This window comes from Rhinolophus sinicus, linkage group LG03 (assembly GCF_036562045.2).
Source record: "Rhinolophus sinicus isolate RSC01 linkage group LG03, ASM3656204v1, whole genome shotgun sequence".
NCBI lineage: Eukaryota > Metazoa > Chordata > Mammalia > Chiroptera > Rhinolophidae > Rhinolophus > Rhinolophus sinicus.
The window spans coordinates 121,414,432-121,436,946 of NC_133753.1; the positions used below are offsets into that span (position 1 = coordinate 121,414,432).

At 38.8% G+C, this 22,515-nt stretch overlaps 1 long non-coding RNA gene across 2 annotated transcripts in view; it reads left to right on the plus strand.

Moving 5' to 3' along the window:
• The window catches only part of LOC141570396 (uncharacterized), an 81,168-nt gene that overhangs the window by 18,246 nt on the left and 40,407 nt on the right, over nt 1-22,515 (plus strand). Inside the window, exons 1-3 of one of the 2 annotated variants that reach the window (XR_012494399.1) lie at nt 10,561-11,038; nt 11,430-11,528; nt 13,890-13,983. This is a non-coding gene — a long non-coding RNA (uncharacterized LOC141570396). Of the gene's footprint in view, nt 1-10,560; nt 11,039-11,429; nt 11,529-13,889; nt 13,984-22,515 lie in introns of those variants that run through there. The other variant, XR_012494398.1, reaches the window with a different exon arrangement.

The following is a 22,515-nucleotide window of genomic DNA, read 5'->3' on the forward strand; positions in this document are numbered from 1 at the left end:
CACAAGTTAATGTATGACAAACTTCAGTTACAGATTCCAAACACTGTAACCAGTTTTCCAGGCCTTATTGTAGCTATGATTTTTGTTTCTTTCAGCTATTTGATCTAATTTTATCCTCCTACATTTTCCCACTTTACTTAAAGAATATACATTATACATACATGTATGCACACATACATTCATACATATGTAGACACAGATATACATGTATATGTAATATATATTTATCTTTTTTCTTCACAATTTTTTTAGGTATCCAAGACAATTTTTCATATTTTTCTTCACAATTAATACTGTGATTTTATTTTTATGTCAGGCATGTGTAGATCTATTTCTTTTTTCATCAGTAAAAAAGTTTATGTGTAAAATCTTCAAGTGTTGTTCATGTGAAAAACAGTAGCACAGGGTAAGTAGGATCCATTTAGCAATGCCCAGTAAAAATCTCAGCTATTCAGATCCCCAAATGAGTCTGAGATCCAGGCCCCTTCAGTCTGGGGCACCCAGAAGGTAGCACACGATTTCTCCGGCTCTGGCTTCTACCCACTATTGGGAGAGTTCTAGCCGTTTCCAAGTCCCTGGGTGTCTCATGCGTTGTTGACACACAGTGCTTTTGGCTACTGCCTAATGGATGTTTATTAGTAGAAAACTCTCTAGGATACAACTCTCACAGACCTGCCGATAGGGTAGCAGCGGAGAGGAGGAAAAGAGGAATGGAGGAAGGTGGACCAGATGGCAATAAGAACCAGTTTCTCAGAAATGCCCTTCTCTCATTCAGTCACACTCTTTGGATACCTTCTCTTGGAAGCACTGCCTTCTCCTTAGGTCACTCCCTTCTCAAGGAGCACCGTCGTTTTCTCCATGGGCCTTTTTATCGTGATCGCATAGCTCCGAGTCCTAGGCCAGGCCCAGCTGGGGTTCAAGCTAAGGCCCCACTACATTTTCCAATTGGCTGAATTTCAAATAGTTAAACATTTATTCACTGAAAAGCACAATTTCAAAAAAGTTTTGGGTAGAAATGCAGTTCACTGTTCACTAATGCCTCAAACAATATAATCTGAACATGAATCAACCTTTCCTTAATGACTCAGGGTCAACATTTTGAACATGTCTGCTGGTGTTAATCTATAAAAATCCTGCTGAGGTGTGTAACTGTTTGCCCCCCCTCATAAACTGCTGTACTTTTGCGTATCCTATGTCTCCTATTCACAGCTGTACTGCCTCCCTGTCTATCAGATGTCATGTCTTGTAATCAACATCCTTAAGATTTAGAAATGAGAAAAGAAATTTTGATAAACTAGGTATACAATAAAAGTAAATGGGGTCTGCTGAGAACTACTGGAGTTTTCCCATAAATCCAATGTGTGACCTTGAGTGAACTGGGGAGTCTTCATTTTGGGGTTTTCATTTTGGCTGCTCTGATGCCATTGTGATTCAGCTCTTGGGTCACAGCTGAATCTCTGATCTGTGGCGACATGTCCTGATGTAGCCATGCAGTCCTAATGTCCTGGAATAACATGTATTTAATAGTGTCCTCTTTCATTCTCAAAAATATTCCAGATAAGACAATAGGTTATGTGGTCACCCTACAGATGCTATTGATAGCATTAGCACGATTAAACACTGTACTAGTTTCTTCTCCAAGTGATCTATATATCAGGATTATATTTGGGTTCACAAAAGTTTTTTTAAGAAAATATGAATATGTAGAGTAGAGCTCCATTCTAAAGATTTGTAGATTTGTCTGTCCAACAGAAAACTGAGATCGAAGGAGGAAAACTAATATTAAGTACCTATTGTTCATTTTGCTCTATGTGAGACATATTCACATTTATAAAATTTGTTTAATCCTCAAGATGGATATCATTTTTTTTATGCAAAAGGAGTTTCCAAGAATTAGCTCACAAAGCTTAGGGATGTCTTTTATACCCCAGATGGACGTACCAGATTCTTTCATCTCATTTCCGACCACAGTGTATGTTGGTGCCTTACAGCCAACTGGAGTACATCTTCCTGGTGACATTACAACATTATCCTCACATTTGGCTAAGGAGCAGAGGTATGGTAGGAAATAAAAGGCTTAATTTAATTCTGAAATATTTGGAAAGCCTTGGTTTGGGGGAATACTATATCATAGCTTAAGTTAATTGCAACTAAAGCTGTGTAACTGACTACTTAATTGTAACTGACTGACTACTTATCTAGTTTCAAAGTTTTGTGGCTTTGAAGAACACACATTTTCAGGCATATAATTAGTCAAAGCAATGGAAAACCATGGGGGGAAATGTGACTTTAACCGTTCTGTTTGAATCTGAGAATTCAAGTTGTCATTTCAAGAGTTGGAGGTGTACAGCACAAAATAATAGGATTCTGAGGAATAAGGGATAGCACCCAGTCCATCCATAATCATTTTATAATAAAAAATGTATTGCTATGTTAGGGCTTACGTAAGCCATTTTGGGTTTTGTATATTGTTTTATCCCTGTGTTTTTTTCATTTCTCTGTTTTCTTTTTCCTGTATTTCTGTAGGTTACTTGAACATTTTTGGAATTCCATTTTGATATATCTATTATTTTTTATATTTCTTATGGTTGTTCTAGTTATTACATTACACACATAAATTAACACAGTTTATGGGTGTCAACATTTTATCAGTTCAAGTGAAGTGTAGAAAGCTTATTTCCCTTTAATTCCCATTACTCTCATTTATAATATAATTGTCAACTATTTACTCTATAAACATAGAAGGCCATATCAAATAATGTTATAATTTTTGCTTTAATGGTCAAACAGTTTAGAAACTCAAGAGGAGAGTCTATTGTATTTACCCATTGTTTTACTCTTTCTGTTGTTCCTTTTTTCCCTTCCTGGTGTTCCGAGGTTCCTTCTTCAATTATTTCCTTTCTGTTTCAAGAACTTCCTGTAGCCGTATTTTAAGGGTAGTTCTGCTGGTGACAAATTCTCTGAAGGGGCTTAATTTCCCCTTCATTTCTGAAGGATAATTTTGCTGAGTACAAGATTCTGGGTTGACAGTTGTTTGGTTTTGTTTTGTTTTATCTTGACAGTTCTTTTAACACTTGAAAATATTAGCCACTTACTTCTGGCCTCCATAATCTCTGATGACAAATCTAGTAACAGTCAAATCGTTTTTATCTTATTGGTGAGATGTTGTTTCTCACCAATTGTTTTCAAGATTGTCCCTTGTCTGTAGTTTTTAGAAGTTTGATTACGATGTCTTGGTGGCGATTTCTTTAGATTTATCCTACTTGGAATTCATGTCACTTCCTGAATGTATAGGTTTATGTCTCTTGGCAAATTTGGAAAATTTTTCAACCATTATTTCTTTGAATGCATTTTTTTGTTTTCACCTTCTTTCTCCTCTCCTTCCAGGACTGCAGTGACACGAATGTTGGAAGTTGTTATGCTCTCATAGATCCCTGAGGCTCAGTTCATTCTTTTTTTTCAGTCTATTTTCACTCTGTAGGTCATATTAGGTAATTTCTATTGTTTAATCTTTAAGTTCACTGATTCTTTCCTCTTTCTTCTTTTTTCTTGTGCTACTGAGTCCATTATTTGAGGTTTTTGTTTGGGTTATCATATATTTCAGCTCTAAAAATTCCTTTTGGCTCTTCTTTATATAGTCTTTCTCTTTTTTTTCTTTCTGAGACTTTTTCTTTTCCTTTTTTTTTCAAGTATTTTCATAAATTTCATTGGAGCAATTTTATGAGAGCTCTTTTAAAATCCTTGTCAGATACTTCTAACAACATTTGTGTCATCTTAGTTTTAGCAACTGTTTATTGCCCTTCCTCATTCAAGTTGTTGTTTTCCTGGTTTTTGTAATGAAGAGTGATTTTTTTTTTTTTTTATTGTACCTGGACATTTAGGGCACTATGTTATAAGACTGGATCTTATTTAAGTCTGTTTTGGCAGGTCACCTCTGACCTCGCAGCAGCAGGGGAAGAGGATACTGCCAGGTGGGGTTAGAGGTCTAGGTTCCCAGTTCAGCCTCTTTTGACACCCCAAGAGGGACACCTCATTATAGCTCGGTGAGGGTAGAAGTCTAGGCTCTCTATTTGGCCTTCGTTGACAGGAGTTGAGGTGGGGCCATAATTTTGCCCATAGTGTTGGCTAGAGTTAGGTGGTTATTGTCAAAAATTTTGTCTTGCTAGAATGACTCTTTCTTGGCCCTTTGGCTAGACAGCAGGCTTTTCTTGGGTTTTTCTTGTCTGTGCCTGTTGGTATTTCTGGGTTCCAGGCTTCTCCATCACTCAGTCCAGAATATATAAGGCAAAAGAAAATCCAGAGTATTTGTTGTTATGTTGTTTCTAAGGTTCCAAGGTCCCTAGCTAGTCTGTCTTGTTCTCTCACCTTTCACAGTGTTCTTATGCTTGTTTTATATACAGGGATTTGGCTATTCCTAGGGGAAGGAATAGCGAGAAATACATCTACTCTGTCTTCCAGTCATAATCTTTTAACCCTAGTGATGTACCTTCATGTTTCATGTATTTCAAAATAACAGCTCTATAACCAAAGTGGATATGTGGATTCCACTATCAGCTGGTTCCATAATGATTCACATACATTTAAGTTGTCATTTGTGACTGGGGATATTAATTTAGTCCAAATTTACATTGACTAACTTACCTTGGTCTAATTTGCTTTTTTAAATTGAATTCTGCCGGGTTACTTTTGACCAAATTTCTTTCTTTTCCCAAATCATATACAACTCTTCAGGCTAAATCCCTAGTCCCTAACCTTCTGAGTAAATATTAACTTTTATCCTAATTGGTGAAATAATTTTAGAAAAGTGTGCTATGGGTTCAGGAGTGAAACTGCTTCATCTCATCTCAAATCTCATTTCAAATTGAGGCTCCATTTCTAGAGTTTACCTGTGCGGTGTGGTCAATGAGTAAATTTCAGGGTGTTACAACTTCCTTTTCCAGGGATTATAAATCCTGCGATCAATGTTGTGGCTCCTGAAGTGAGGCAGCTCCAGGTTGAGGACCTAGGCCCAGATTTTGTGTACTGACCATCCTGAGGGTGTGAAAACAGGTGGAGACCATGATAGGAGGCCATAATTTCTGGTCTTGGTCGAGCTCCTCTGCGTAGGGATCCGCTGCAGGGTTGACTGTAGGGGGTTGACCCTTCCATAGTAGGGCTGGGTTCTAGGAGTGCTGAGAGGGCACACTGGCACGTCTTCTCTGATGGACTAGAACTGGCAGGACAGTCGTTGTAAGTCCCGGGGTGCTTACTTGGGGGTACTTCTGTCTGGTCCCCCACCACTCCACCGAAGAAGCAGACTGAGAGTCAGACAGTCTTCTGTCATTTCAGTGTGGGTGGTCCAACGGATCTCTTAGCTGTTCCAGGCAGCCTCCTGACAGGGCCTTGCAATAAGATTTCCAGGAAGGCAGGAATACAAGGAGCCTTTGTTCTCTCTGACCTGAGGAGGAGGGAAAACTGAAGGATTGGTTTGGACAGTAAGCCCTGTTTATTTTTTATCTTTCCTTTCTATCAAAGGTAGAAAAAGGGGAAAAGAGGTCATTACTGGTTCTGGAAAGTAGCAGTGTCCTCCACAGTAGTTGCAAAAGAAAAAGTCAATAGAAGAAGGTCAATTGGGGCAAAGATGAGGTATGGTAGCCTTATGAGACCTTGGTCCCTTGGCTGAGATGCTGGCAGGCATCCACCAGCAGGAGTGCAGGGATCTTTGAGGGCCATGTGAGGACGGATGCCCTTTGGGGTATTGGCAGGGATGTCACTAAAGGGGAGGCAGCAAATGGGAAACTAATGTGGTAGCCAAGATGGCTAGTTTCAGAGTACATGTGAGATAATCCCTGCAGTCTCCTCGAATAATTTGGGGTAAATTTTAAGGCACCGGGCTTCTGTGGAGTAGGTGTGGACAGATCCAGAGAAATACTGCCTTGCCTTCACTACTATGCCTCTATCCTTTAAAATTGAAATAATTTTATTTTTTTCTCTTATTATAGTAGTACATACTTGTAAAAATTTTAGAAAAATCCCCAAAAGTTTGAAGATGAATATAAAAGTCATTTGAGCTTCCACTATATATAGATAGTCATTGTTAACATTCAAATAATAGCTTCCTAGATCTTTAAATATCCAGGGAGCCAGGGGATGTTTTATAGATACACACACACACACACACACACACACACACACACACACACATATATACATACATTATTATATATAAAACACATATCCATGTACATGTACATACACATGTATAATATATACATACACACCCATATCTAATGATAAAAAGAAAATTGTGTTCTATTACCTTTCTCTTGAGGCCAGATGTTGGATGGCACCAAAGCTTCCCAGAATTGGGCAAGAGAAAGACTGAAGAACTATAGAGAATGGAAGTCTTGTGATCACGTAGATAAAGTCAGCAAAAACTCACAAAAGTCTTACTGGGAATGGATTTATTGTGAAAGCACTAAGTTTCATATCTGATTTATGAGGTGAAACCAGACCAGCACACAACAGCCTTGAAGTGCAGAGGCAGATGGACGCATGAAGAAGGAAGGAGCAAACCTTAGCGGAGGGCGTTGAACTCTCAAAGCCTCGGAGTTGGTGTTAATGTAACCCAAGTCTTACCAGATCCAAAGCCATTTCAACCCCAATATTAATATATATTAATACATATTTATATGTATATATATATATATATATATATATATATAATTTAAAAAGAAGTGATTATATAGATTGTTACATTGTGTGGTATGCTTTTTTAAAAAAAGAAATTATTATACAAGTCGTTGTGGAGTGTGATTTTTTTTCACTTAACAGTGAATCCTAAATAACTTTCTGTGTCAACAAAAACATATCCAGATTCTGATTTTTTTAATAACAGCATGATATCCTACTATAGGATTGGATCATAATATATTTAAATCATCCACGATTGAACACATAGAGTATTTCCGTTTTTCACTATTAAAAAGAATGCTACAGTAAATGATTTGCATATATATTGATTTATAATTTTCTAGGATAAATTTCTAGAAGGAGGATTGCTGGGTCATAGAGCATGTCCATTTTGAAGGTTTTGTGGTACAAATTACCAAATGTCCTTCACAAAAAAGATAGCCAGTATTCTCCCACTGATCCTGTGGGACAGCTAGCTCATTTTCCTGTATGCTTGCTGTCACTGAATATGATGATTCTCCTACATTTTTTGCAGTCTGTTAGCTGAGAAATTATAGGTTTTTAAAATAAATTATTTTACTTATGTGATTATAGCAAGGATGCATTTCCTCCTTTTTGAATTGAACAACTGTAGAAATGTAAATTTTTTATCACATGTATTTTAAATATGTTCTTCCAGTTTTTTACTTGAACTTTGACATTGCTCTTTTGCAATTTTTGGCAATATAAAAGTTTTTCTGTTTTTCCTTTCTGAACATACTGACATGTAATCTTGTGCTTCATGCTTCTGCCTTTTGTGTCACACTACAAAGACCTTTCTTTACCCTGAGGGTATAAAATTATCTATTCCACATTTTTCTAGTACCGTTATAGTTTAACATTTTACTTAAAATTTTAAACATACATGATATATTTCTTTTGTAGAAGGTTGAGTCAATGATTTAACCTTATTTTTTTTTTTGCAAATAGCTAACCAGTTGTCCCAATGTCATCATTCCCTCTGATTTGAAATGTCTGATTCAGACAATCTATTTTGTCCCTAGACTTGTGGAGACTGAGAAATGTAAGAAACACTGGAACCTACCTGTCCGTGGCTAACGTTACCTTTGTCGTATTAAAGTTTTGCACTTCAGGAGTTGCACTCCACACTAATCCCACTATAATTCTTACTCACTAGTTTTATTATACCTTAGGAGCCTTGAATAATTTTGAGCATGCTACCCATATCCTCTGTTCATTAAGCAGCCAGGTCATGCTTTTTTTTTTTTTTAATTCTGAAGACCAGTTTTGTGATAAACCATTTGAAAATGAAAAATTGCAAGAGAAACTTACATTGTTCATCTACACTGGGCTTGGGGGGGGGGGGGGGGGAAGAATTTACTTTCTGTTTCTTCCAAGCCATACAGGTTTTTTTTCCTTTTGTACCAACTTATAAAAGACAATAACAGAATCACCTTTTAATAATACTGTTTCTGTTCCTGCTGGCTGGCAGTTAAGAGTTGCTCCTAAGCACGTTGGATCAGATTTCAGGCTGGGAAATATCCTGTAATCTCCATTAACCTGGGCCTCTGGATCTCACATGTGAGGAAGAGTCTTCTTTGCTTGGACTTCAAGACTCTTGTTCTTAGTAATGTCAACCATTACTAAGAATAATGTTGTCTTATTCTTAGCAATGACATTACTAAGGACCCTTAGTAATGTCAACCACAAGGTTCCAGGGAAAAGGAGAACCTTCTGTCTGAACATTGTTGACTAACTTGTTTTATTCTGCCACACACTAAAATTATGTACCCAGAAGCTAGGTACTGAACAAATCTTTTTAGAAAATGTGAACTCATGATTATACCCTGCTTTATATTATAGTTATTTGTGTATTTAGCTCCCCCACTAAATTATATACTCCTGCAGGGCAGAGCCTTTGTCTTATACTATTTGTCTTCTCTTGGGGCACCTAGTGCAGAGCTGGGGACACAGAAAGGCAGCATTCTTAACCCAGGCTTTAGCCTTTGGTAGAATGGGCGTAGAAACCTGACTCCATCACCAATTAACTATATGACTGCAGGCAAGTTGCTTAACCTCTTAGAGCCTTAGTTACTTATCTGCAAAATGGGGATTATATTCTCTCTCTTCCCTCTCCCTTTCCTTCCTGCCTTTAACAATCATTTACTGAGCACCTACTCAGTGCCAGACACCAGGGGTTACAAAATAAAATAATGAATAACAGAAGAATGGTCTTTGTTCTCCTGGAACTGTTTTAAGATTAAGAAGGATGACAAGAATGAATATGGTGATGAAATATAATGTGAGCTAGATAGGGAGATGAGAGATGGATAGGATTGGATAGATATTGTTCAATAAATGAGTGCCACAGCGAGAAGCAAAGGGAATGTGATAATTTTTTAAAAATTATGATTGATTACTAGTGCAAAAAAGGAGAAAAACAAAGAAAGGAGATAAGAAAGTAATGAAAAGGAAATAGGAGATGTGGATGCAAATGAAGATGAAGATTAAAAGAGAAAGAAGAAAAGGGGGTGGTAAAGAATAGGCAGGAGTTTAAACTAGTGAGACAGGTGAGTTAGCATGTTGTTAGTAGGTAGACAGGGAGGTCCATGGTGGAATAAACAAAAGGCAGCCATATCCTGAAACTCCAGGTTCTGGAATGGCTCCTTCACTCCAGGATAAAGATATAAGAATGTGCCTTGAGGTTAATAAATTATCTCATAAATCCTTTTTGGCCAGACAAACAAATGGAACAGATCTGATAGATAGGAATGGTTATTTCGTTAATCCCTTCAGGAAGTGCAAAGAGGACAAACCCGATAGTCGAAGGTGCCAGCTCCACTTCTCCAAACAGGCAAGGGAAGGTATAAAAATAAGAGCTTTTGCCTTAATCTGGGAGCATCCCATTTGAGAACCCCCTCCTGCTCGGGAGCTGTAACCCTTTACTTTTAATAAACTATCCTCTTTTACAACTCCTCACCTCTCCTTGGTCAGTGTTTGCATTCTTCGATTTCATGAGACACGATCCCAGCACTCACAGAAAAATATTCCTACATCACTAGTAGGTTAGCTGAGGCATACGAGTATCTAGATGTCATCAGAACATAAAAGTGTCACTAAATTGTAGCTGGAAATATGGCCAGCAAATCTCACAGTTCTCTCACCTCACCCGGGACTGGATCCTAAGAGCCACCTTTCCTGTCCTTCTGGCTTAAGTTTAGTGATGGAATCTGAAGGAATGGGAGAAACTAAGGATGACTCAGGCTGAGAGCTTGTGTGACATGGAAATAGAAAAGTTGGGCCTAGAAATTAGTTAGGTCTTGAGCTTTGTTTCAAACTTAAGTTTGAGGTGTGAGCAGCTTATCCAGGTGGAAATAACTAATGACTAGTTGGAGGTTGGAATATAAATTGGGAAAAAGGTCTCTTTGGAAATACACATTTGAATAATACACATCGAATCCACAAAATAATTCCTAGGAAAAAGGACAGAGAAAAATGATAAGCCAAAGAGTAAATACTGAATTTGACAATCATCACCTGGGTGGTAATTAGGTTCCTTCATGTGGCAAGAGAAGAGCTGCAATCAAAGGAAACTGGAGTTTCCTGTGGAAGAAGATCCAAAAGAGTGTGGTGTCAGCAAGTCCAAAAAAGGAAAATTTCAAGGAAAGGGTCTTAGGTGACTACTGGAGAAAAATGATACTGTGGACAGATGAAAGAAGATGAGGACAAAGGCAAGAGCCATTGGATTTGAGGATGAGACTATCAATGGTGATATTTAGAAACCATTTCAGTTTCACTGAAGTGGAAGAAATGAACGTCAGCTGGTGGTGAGTGGATGGAGAGCGAAGGTACTGACTGAGAGTCTTCTAGCATGGCCGGCATCTGGGTGCTCATTGAAGATGCAGATTCTCGAGCCCCTACTGAGTCAATCTGCATTCAAACACTGGTCGGCAGCTGATTCACACGCACAATAATGTTTGAGAGGCTGCAGAGTACTTGTTCAGAGGGATTGGTACGGAAACAAAGTTGACGGTAGTACCTTGAGGTGCAAGCACTATGTAAAGAGGGTTTGGGGGATACGTGCACAGGTTTTTAGTCAGAAAGAAAGGGACTGGAGGAGAGGAAGATGTTCAAAAGGAGAAGAGAGGGTGGATGAAAACAAGTGGATGCAACCAGGCGTTGGAAGAGAGTAGCTTCTGCCTGTGCAGGAAGATGTGAGGAGTGGAGAGGGAGGCACGGTCACAGAAAGTGGTTGTTTTCTTATGTAATACACAACCTTGAGGGCAGGGGCTGGCCTGGATCATCTAATTTTGGATCATCCGAAGACATTGCTGCATCTTAGCAGTGACTCATGGAAGGAAAACAGGTGAGCAGGGTGAACCACAGCAAGAGCAGAATTATCCAGTGCCGTGGCTGTGATTTCTGGGGCGCTGGAAAGAGACTCTTACTCAAAGTTATTTCCTCAATCTTTAAAACAAATTTTTCTTGTTAAATGGCTTTATTGCATCTTAAGTACTATTTTAAAATAACATCTCTCGCACATGTAATATCCTTAAAGTGGAAGGTCCCACTAAAATTAACTTTTCCTGCAATTAATACGAATTTAGTATCCAAGCTGTGTATATGGGTTAGTTATTTGCTAACTTGTTTTATAGGCAAAACAAAAAGAATGAAAAGGGACACAGGCTAAAAAAGAACGTAAGATTTTTTTTATGGAGAAATTAAAATAGGGTTTCTTTTCTTTTTCCCTTTGCTAGGTCCAGGTCTACTACATAATGACAGCATACGCTTATTCAGGATACCACAAGAAAACATTTGCAAAGCAACTCTACTGAAGCAATGAATGTAGCAAGAAGGTATGAGAGTTAATAGAACAACCTGTAGGCCAGATGCTGTTGTTTAATGATTTCCAAAAGAAAACCACAGGAGCCTTTCATGGTAAAAATGATTAGCATCCTTTGAAAAATTTGCTCAAGAAGAGAAGCATGTCATAAAAATTTGTAAGGCCTTTCTTGCCTGCACCTTCCTTCCCTCGTGCCCTTAAAATCACAAGCAATCTTTTGGGTCAGAGCTTTTTAGAAAAAATTTAAAAAATGCTTCTTGTACCTTCCATTGCCCCATATTTTGATACAGGGAAGCAGGCAACAGTGTGGGAAAGAGTACGATTATGGGAACTGTGTGGTGAGCAGTAGGGAGGATGTTGGCACTGAGTCCAGAGTTGTTCCAAGATTTGTGCCTGAGAAACCGCAAGCCCAAAGAACACACCAGGTGGCTGAGTGTGAGACATAGGTTAATTGAGACTTACAGACCTGGTAGAGCTTCCGGTGGTGGGCTGGAGAGGTAGTGACCTGCCCCCAGGCAGAGAAGAATTGAGGTTATAGAGGTACAGCAAAACAAAGAGCATTCTGGGAGAAATCACCTGGCAGGCCCTGCAGTTCTGCTCTCATGCACAAGAAGCTGGGGGACCTTGACTGCCTGCTAGCTTATCTGCCTGTGGGCCGGGTCCCTACAGAGGAAAACCTGTTAGAGGTAAAGGAAAAGTACAGAAAAGAGAGATTTTGCACAACAAAGAGAAATTTCTCCTGTTTCACAAATTTTCTTAGGGTCACCCTAAAATGTTTTCTTTCAATTTATGTCAGTTTAGTATTCACGTTATATGAATAGCACAGTAGCTATTTACAAACTTGTTTTAAAAATAGTTCTAATCTTTTTTATCCATGGTTTTCATTTTTACTAACACGAAAGTTAAATTTTCTAATACCCCTCTTGGAGTTAAGATTGAAAACATTATCCCACCTCCCCTTCTTTTTCTTTCTTTATTTTTCAAGTGATTGTGAAATAAACCAGTGATGTAATGTACTCTGTGCACTAGGCAGGGTTTGAGGCTTTTTAATCCAGTGCAAATATAGTGAGTTGATTGAAATACATCCAGAATCTTCCACTGTTTGTCAAACACTTAATGCCGTATCTGCTTTAAAGTCACAGTGCTCCCAGCTGTTTTCATTTTGCAACAAAACTGCTTTCATGCAGTTTCACCATTGAGCTTTTTACAAAGTTGAAGTTAAGAAATCTGAACTCATTCTCACCTTCTTTGCTTCAGTTTAGAAATTTTTTATAATTTAGGCAGATAGTTGCAGAAATAAAATGCCACTAAAGCATGGAAAGTATAAGTGATGGTTGCTATGGCAATGCACCTTTCCTCTCCTGGCTGCCTTGGGAATGACGCTTTGTCACTCAAAAGTCCCTGTGGTGTGATCTGCCACCACAGATCTCTTCCTCAGGGTACTTTCAATGAACATAAGTATGGGCATCTCACCCAAGTGGAAAATTCCTGTCCTTGATATGTGCCAGCAGATAGGTGGGGTTTCAAAGGCCTGCGACTGCTTGTTGTGTTGAAATTCTGCTGACAGAAAATCATGCCTTGTACACCCCAGAATTTATTTTTTCTTTTGCTCCAAGAAAAGACGAAAGACTAGTTGAAATGTTATAGGTTGTTAAATTTGAAGCATGTGAAGAGTAGGATAGCAGGGTTTTAACAAAGTTCTGGTAATGTCAGTCCCTGAGCAAGAGGACAGCCCAATGGTATCTATGTCCCCAAGCTTCAAGCAACTAAGTAAACACCATTCCTCTCTGGAATCCAGAGTCCAGGGTTTCCTTGCCTCACTGTGATGTCACTGTGGTCTGTGAGCAAACCATCTCATTGCAATAACCACCAAGCCTCGGAATCACTGCATGGAGGGCAGGTCGCAGCATTTGAGGTCTCTCTTAAGGCTTCTAGCCAGAGTTTGCAAGATCAAGTGCTTACAGGGGACAGACAGAAGATGAAATTGCGCAAGAAAAGCGGGTGGGGACTTGGAGAACTAGAGAACTCTTGCCCAAGACAAAGGCCCTGGCTTGGTTTCAAGTGGCAGCCCCTCTCAGCAGCATGTGGTTGTTGTCATATAGGAGTGCGGCTCCATGCTACCAGAGCTTTGCCTTTGTCAAGAGAAGCCAGATATATATGTGAAATCTATTCATTATAAACTATTGGCAGCAAATTTATAAAATATTTTGAACACTTTGTCAAATGTTCATAAACATTTCACCTCCTTCAATTCTTTGCTCAAATGTCATCTTCTCGGTAAAGATGTCTCTGACCACGTTATTTTAAATGGCACCCCCTACCTACCCTACCTGGCACTTCCTGATTCCCTTTCTCTGCTTTATCTTTCTCATAGCACTTGTTGCTACTCAGTACAGAGGACAGAGACTTTTATCCAGTTGCTCTTCTTCTGGATGTCCAGGACCAAGAACGGTGTTTGGCCCACTCAGGTACTTGAGAGTATTATTGAATAAACGCTAGTCTCGTGCACAGAGACAGGACTACAGTAAGGTGAGTGAGGCACCTGGGGTACAAAGTTTAAGCAGGCACAGAGCTTGCATGACCATGGAAGTTGAGTCCCTCCCTAAATTTTGCAGTGCTGATGCAATTGCAGTGGTGGGGTGAGAGACAGAGAAAGGGATTAGTGTTTAAAAATTAACATGCTACTGTTATTTAAACATTTCTAACTCCGACAAATTTCTTATATGTCTGTCAACAGTACAGGTGATATTGACCAAGAATGATGCAGTGATCTTGAGTTAAAATGCAAATCTTTTGGAGATTGGGAATTTGAGTTTATGCTCTCTTCTGCATTTTTACATAGAAAAGAATAAAATGTGATGAACTGACATGAAAATTTTCCGTCAGGAAGGAGAAACAGATTTGATTTCAAGTCCAGGCATAGGGTGACCAAAGTTGAGAGTGCCTATTTATTGAAAACCTCTGAAATGTGTGTGTGGGGGGGGGGAGGGGGGGGGAATGAAAAAAGAATTAATGTCTGTGGAAGAGGTATTATAACCCATTTTCAAATTTAAGTCAAAACAATACTTTGAATGCAAAGTAATAAATATAAGAGAATTTTCATGTACTGTAACAAGGGTCAGCCAACATTTTTCATATATAGTTTTGCTGCCTTGAAAGGAATGTCATGCACTCATACCTACCAAAGAACCGCAAGCCATAATTTGTAGAATTAATGTAATGGCAAATGTTATAGATTGTTAAATAGGAAATTTGCTCTGAGACTCTGAGTAATGATAGCTATCAGGTACCAAAGAAGGTAATGAGGCAGAATGAAATGCAAATTATTAAAGGAACTGTTGGAGAACTGGTTTCTCAAGCAGAGTTGCAGTGGGAGGGACCTATCAAGGGAACTTCTAAAGAATCCACAGTAGTCCTTGTGGGAAAATCAGCTTTAAGAATCTGTCATGCCAGATAGCGCAAAGCTCTTTAGAATTACACTAGTCAAGAAAGAACTCTCTGTGCTCCTTTTCCCGCTTTCCTCCAACCCAGCAGTCTAGGAGCCTTGCTTAGCAGGTTGAAAGAGAGAGAAAAGGCACCGCCACTCTTCCTGAAACCTGCACTGGCTAGGAGAGGAAAAAGATTTAACATTAAATCAAAGAAAGAGTTCTGCATATTATATGGGACTGGGCATTCTCATTATTGAATGGAGACTGTTTTGTGACATAAAGTCACCTAAGAGTGAACAAAAAGGCATGGAACATGCTGGATTTCATTCAAGGGAAGGGGAAACAAAACCAATTAAAAATTTTGTTTAATTTATTTTTCAGTTATAGGCGACATACAATGCTGTATTAGTTCCAGGTGTACAACAGTTATTAGACACTTATATACCTTATGAATTGATCACCCTGGGTACAAAACTGTAGTATCCATCTGACACCACTCAGTAATTACAGCATTATTGACTATATTCCCTATGCTGTACTTTTTATCCCCAAGACTGTATTTATAATTGGCAATTTGTCCTTCTTAATCCGTTCCCCTTTTTCACCCATCCCCCAGCCCCTCTCCCTTCTGGCAACTACCTCTGTATCCGTGAGTTTGGAAACTAAACAAATTTTAAAGATACAATGGGAGACAAAGCTCAAATTTCCTTTCGATCATATCTCATGAATGTGCTTATTCAATGTACTTGTTATTCAGAGCTAAAGCTGAACCTGCAGTCGTCCTATGACCAGTCTCTGCAATTGTTAAATTATCTAGAAAACTTGCATTTATGAAGACTAGCTAATAAGAATGAAAACCAAAAAATGACTGGGTCCAATGTTAGGTGCATTTGTATGGCTGTACAGTAACTGGGAGTTAAAGAAGTTTCTTAGTTCAGCCTGCTGTAACAGAAGACCATCGACAGAGTGGTTTAAACAACAAACATTTATTTCTCATAGTTCTGGAGGCCGGGAAGTCCCAGATGAAGGCAATGCAGATCTGATGTCTGGTGAGGGCTTTCTTTCTGGTTTGCAGGTAGTGATCTACTAGCTGTATCCTCACATGGCAGAGAGAACAGAGAAGACGCAAGTTCTCTTTTCTTAAAAGGGCACTAATCCTGTCAGAGGGGACCACCCTTGTGATCTAATTACCTCCCAAAGCCCCCATCTCCAAATACCATCACATTGGGGATTGGTGTTTCAATACATGAGGTTTCGGGGGACACAAACATTCAGTCTATGGTAGGACATGAAGGAGCTCAGAGTAAAGGTCTTGGAAGGAAGAATGGAGCCAACTTGTCCTGGGGAGCTTGGAATGGGGTCTATCTCCTTCTTGAGAATTTACCTCTCACCAGTTACAAAAGATGAGATTCTCCCTTGCAAAAGAGAATTCATCACTCTTAGTTCATACGTTTCAATCCAGATGTTGTAAAATGAGATACTGAAGCACAAGCATACTCTAATATGTGAGATAACTAGGAATACATTGTTGAATAATGCAAGGAAGTGGAAGGAATGCAATCTTGGAAGACAGAGTCAGATCTGCCACTTATGGCTCTGTGGATCTCAGTTTCCTCATCTGTACAAAAATGCATATTAGTACTGCTTTGGGGATTGTTGGGTGGATTAAATGAGAACATATATGCAAATTAAGTGTCTTATGAAATGTTGCACCACAACCAGCATTCAGTAAATGAGAGCTATCATTATTAAAGGAAGTGCTAGAAGGCTCATCTACATTGGAAAAAAGAATCATTTGCCATTATATCACTTATCTCTGTTGTAATCACTATTATGCAATGATAGGCTTATAAACTTTCTTACAGAAAATTTATATTGAAACAATTGTATTTATTAATACTTAGTGTAATTTTCTACACTAATATTTTGCTAATATTACACTACTATTTTAGTGTAATTTCAACCTGAATAATACAAGGAAGCATGTGACAGAGAGTTGCATAATAACAGTCAAGGAAAGATTTCTTCATATACCCTCTAAAAAATTACCTCTTTTCAATTTTATTTCATACCCTAAAAATATGTTTGGAGGGTTTCAGTGATAACTTCAAAATTCCTTAAGATTTGGAGAGCTGTTCTAAAGTGAATGATTTTTTCTTAGCTTCTCTGTCTTTAAATGGGAAAAGATTAGTTTATTTTAGGGTGATCGAGACCCACTATACTGCAGCTAAAGTAACAACCAATGCACATAGTTTTGTGACTTCTTTTTGTTTGTTTTATGCCCTCTTGGTAAAAATATTTGTAGGACCTGACAAACCAAACTGGGCTGATTTCTCAGAGTCCCAGAGGGTGACAGGTGACTTTTTTTTTTTTTTAAATGAATGTCTGTAGTTTTCAGAAGTTTTAACAAGATATAGCTTAAGTGGTGGCTAATATCAGGTGTCATCAATGCATGTGCCCATAAGGTTAGCAGGATCATGTGCTAGCAACACAAGAATGGATGGTCAGACTCCGGCCCTTTCTTAACCAATAAAAAGTTGGGATCCTGCTAGTGGTGACATAAATTATCACATAGGTAGATATTTGAAGACTCACATTAGACTGTTCATGTATGTATCACATCTATACCGAAGTCCCTGATTTTCAATATGCCATCAGTTTGTACACCTGGGTGCTTTGTGGACTGTTCTCCCCCCTTACAGCTTAGGTTTGGGGTCTCTCAGTGAAGTGCTGTTGCACTAGTGAGCCCAGAGTGGGGCTCCTGTGAGGGTGGGAGAGCTGGAAGTACAATTTCAGAATTTTCCTTTCTACTACTCAAGCTATATCTTGATTGCGGTGGTAGTCACATATGTATATACATTTGTCAAAACTCACTGAACTGTACACTTAAAAAGGGTGCACTTAATTATAATTATGCCTCAATTTAATTATACCACAATAAAATGATTAAAAATAATTACACTCCAATCAGATTATTAAAAAGTAATAACCGACATTTAAAAACCCACCAAAGAAAGAAAACTTCAGTGGCGTCCATTTGCCTTTAAGATTCAATTCACACTGCTAAAGAAGATATTTAAAACTCTCTACTGTACGGTCCCAAGCTACCTTCAGCAAAAGTTTTTAACTTATTTTTATCATGGACCCTTTTGGTGGTCTGGTGAAAACTACTGACTCTTTCTCCGAACAATGTTTTTAAACACATAAAATAAAATACATAGGAGTACAAAGGAAACCAATTACATGGAAATCATATCAAAATGCTTATAAAATTTGTGATGTAGTAGTATAGATATACTTCTTTATTAACTCATTAAATAACAAGAGCCAGCATCAGTCTCATAACTACCATATTTTCACAGTATTGAAGGGTGGAACCAATAGTTTAAGATATCTGCAACAACTGTAATATGAAATAAAATAATCTGTGAGTTTTACTGGTGACAGTCACACATACTGCTCATACCATTGTGATTTTTTTTGGCCCACATTTAAAATGGAAGGAAATGCTAGATTTCAGTTAGGAGTGAGTAAAAATAAAGGTGCATGTTTTTTCCCATCAAATTCAACCTCTCTGTACACACACACTCCTTTCCTGCCTTAATACCTGGCTGAGAACTCCTGCCTGTTCAGCCATCTGAAACCCTGCAGAGACAGCAGGTAACAGGAATATGTGAATGGGCCGGTAAGTCAGACAGTGGAGGAGGATAAAAAGCCCATGTCTTCCCTCAGGGCATTTAAGTACAACCTTTGTATTTTACAAAAAAAAAAAAAAAAAAAAGGACAATAGTATACTAGCTAAATAAAGATTAGTCCAGAGTTGGCCAGTGTGCAGCCACTCTTCAGTCAACCAGAACGAACTGCCAGTTCTCCTCCCACGTTCCCATGCCACATCTCCGGAAAGTTTCACTTATGTAGAAAGTCTGTCTACTCTAATCTCTATTAATTAAAATACTGTTTGTTCAGAGGTTGGCATTTCCTGCTTCCGCTCGTTGGAAGTCATCTGGCCCCTCTCTGTGCTCCCAGAACACTTGGTTCAAATCTTTCTCTGTTATTGTTTTTTAAACACAGGTCACATTTTGCCTTGTGTGGTGTTTATTAATGTTTCACTTTCTCTAATCCATCGTGAGCTCCTTAAGAGCAGAATGCTGCCCCATTTCTCTCTGCATCTCCCACAGCACCTGCTCTCTGGTGTACTCAGGGCTGAGGGCACACAGGAGAGTCACACTGGCTGTGCTGGGCCGGCCACTCCCTCCCGTCTGTCTCTGCTTCATGTTTTTGTCTCTTTTACTGATGGGTTCTAATTCTTCAACCACTAGAAGTAAAGCCTTGACATAATTTTTCTTTCAGGGAAGGGCTTACAATGTAACGACAAACCTCACAGCCAGAAAAGTAATTGATGTCATTTAAAGCCTTCCTCTAAGAAGGGACATTCATTCACTTCATCATTCATTCGTGTAACCTTTCATTCTCTTTACAAACCAGGTGAGAGCTCACTGTGTGAAATACATCAGGTTGGGACGGACAGGGTACACACACTGTGATGCATGTTTGTGTAACTGTTTCTTAGTAACCTAGAGACGAGGAGATTGTTGCCTCTTCATGAAGTGCACTCATGCCTCCTCGTATGCAGTGGAGTTGCCCAAGTCACATTCTATTAATGGTCCGTCAGCACTGCCCAAACCCCACTGAACACCTATTGCGATGGACTCCACAAAGTTACTTTTAAAGACATGAACAACAATAAAATCTTCGTTTGTATCCTAGCTTGTAAAATTCTTTGCTGTGTGACCTTGAGTAAGTTATCGAAGATCTCTGAACCTCAGTTTTGTGACCTGTAAAATATGGATGGTAATAACATCTGCCCCCCCTAGAGTTGTTTGATGCTTACATGAGCTAATATGTGTACAGCACTTAGAACAGTGCTTTGCATATAATAATGCTCTGTGAATGTAACAAGTGTTAGCTAAATCAAAACTCCTCCCAAATATTGATTTCTTATTGTGTACCTGCTATGGGCTAGGCACTGGATTAGGAATATAAAACGGAACAAAACAGCTTTTTCTTCAAGGAGCTCATAATATAATGTAATGTTTTTCAACCTACAGAATGGAGATTCCGTGGGAAGCCTTTTTCTGAGAATCTACTCATCAGACTGAATAAGTAATCTGCCTCAGACATATATACTGTATTTTAAAAACGTATGTATTAGGTTGGTGCAAAAGTAATTGTGGTTTAAAAGGTTTATTTTGTAACTGCAAAAACCGCAATTATTTTTGCACCAAGCTTATAGTTGCTTTGGGATTAATAAATGCCAACATCATTTAGAAGGACTCCTTATGTCATATTTTTTGTCATTACACGTCATCTCAACCAGTATTAAGGGAACAGATGTGGTCATGTGGTGGTCCCCACCATTTTTTTGGAGGATACTAAAAAAAGCTTCTCATGCTCAAATTGTCTGGGTCTACTGATGGAGTAGACAGTACAGTCTGATAATAACCCAAATAATCATGTCTGCTTACGCCTAAAGGAAATTCTGCCCCTGAAGAGGGGCAGTCAGTACCAAGGTACTGCAGGGTGGAGACTTGACTCTCAGGGAATTTTTAATCAGAAGTTTTCAGGTGCTCCCAAAAAGGTTGGGATCCCTTCATAAAGAAGAAAGACGTAGAGGGAAATCCCCAAATTGACCCAACAGAAACGGTTTGTGTTCAGGAGCAAACTCTACTGCTGTTTCTCTAATCTAACTGAAGATGGAGAAGGTCTCTAAGATTTGCCAGGAGGAGGGTGGGAGGGACGGCAATATGGAGTTACTAATGCTGGACTTCTGTATCTTTGTGGTTGTGGCTACTGATGGGGGTCCCACCGAAGAGATGGAGGCTGCAGAGAAGCCTTTGATTCCCTTGTCCCTGCTGCTCTTCTGGTACTATAGGGATTATGGAATTGTTGGTCCTCATATGGTCAGTTGCCAATCAATGGTTTAAGGCCTTAGAACACTTCTTTTTATTATAGATAGTAGTAGGTGTGAGGGGAGAGGGAGAGCATGAGTGAGTTGGATTTGGTTCCTGTCGCAGTTTGAATTTTCTGTCTTGGCAGGCCTCCTAGATAAAGTCTTTAAAAGACTGCAATGACTTTTCTGGCAAAATTACTGGGGACTATTGCCAACACTAAGAAACTCATACTAGCAGAGATTGGATATGAGAGAACCTCCTACCCTTTTCTTTAAAGTCCCATGCCTTAAAATAATTATGGCGCAATGTTCTTTTATAGAGGAGACCATTAATATTTCCTTCCTGGCCCAGAGCAGAAGAAGGGTCAATGCGTTTTGCTGCAGACAATCCTGGTGCTCCTTTGGGAGTTATGTCATTCTCAAGCCACTTAGTGATCTCCATGGAAAAAAGAAACCTCCCTGTTTTGTGTTTTCTTTTGCTTTGTTTGATTTTTATTTTTCTTGTCTGGGAACTAATGTCTCTGGTTACTTCCAGAAAAAAAATCCGGCTGGCAGATAGCAGATACTCCATACAAATTTATTGACTGAGTAAAGAAATGATTGTTCCCATACCAGTCAAGCCCCAAGACCTCCTTAGTCACAGGTCCCATACCCGAGGTGTTTACTTTTAAGCACTTGCCTTCTTTTACTCAAAAAGCTCTTGTGGGCCTGCTGAGCAAGTGATGTCATTTAGTAGTTAAGAGCATAAGCTTTGCAATCAAACACATTGCATATGAACTCTGGCTCTGCAGATAACTAGATGGGGGATTGTGAACAACAAGCTCTTTGAGTCTCAGTTTCTATTTCATTAAAATGTGGTGAATAAAACCTACCTTATTAAGTTGCTGGAAGAATGACGTAAAGCTGGCTTTCCCAAAGTTCAATCATTTGCAACTTGCCTATATAATTTTTTCCATATTCAAATATCACTTGTGCTATTGTTCTCATCATGGTTTCTTTAAATTAACTCAGTTTTTAATATAGATTAATTGTAAAAGGTAGATGGGCACTGTTATCACTCCTCTGGTGATGGTATTTAAGTATAAGAGTAAATACAATGGAGACTAAACAATGTTACTAAATTCCAGCTGGATGTTTTTGCTTGCTAAAGTCTCTGACCTAAGGTCTGCTCGCTTTGTTAAAAAGAACCATTAGTGTTAGGTGCTAAAGATATATTAACCCCAACTTGACAGTTTCTTTTGCATGTAATCAAAAGAACTAAAAAAAGATCAAAAGGGAATAACTTTTTCACAATTTGATTTGATGTAACTTAATACCCTGTTCATGTGTCTCAGGTATCGCTGATGGCATGTGTGTCACATGTTAGAAAGCTGAGATAAAATTTGTGAAGATTTTGTGTTTCTTAGTGAAATGATATATGCCCCTTAAAGATGCAGCTGTACTGGATCTTAGTAGAATATCCACTTAGAAAGTGCAGCTTTGTCATAGAAGAAAGGACAGACTACTGTAGGCTCCCTCTGACTATTGCCTGAGTTTCCACAAAGGACCCTGAGGTCAAATCTCAAACCCAACAGTGGATTCTCAAAGAAATCACTCCTGGCCTCTGGGTCCATCTACAGAGC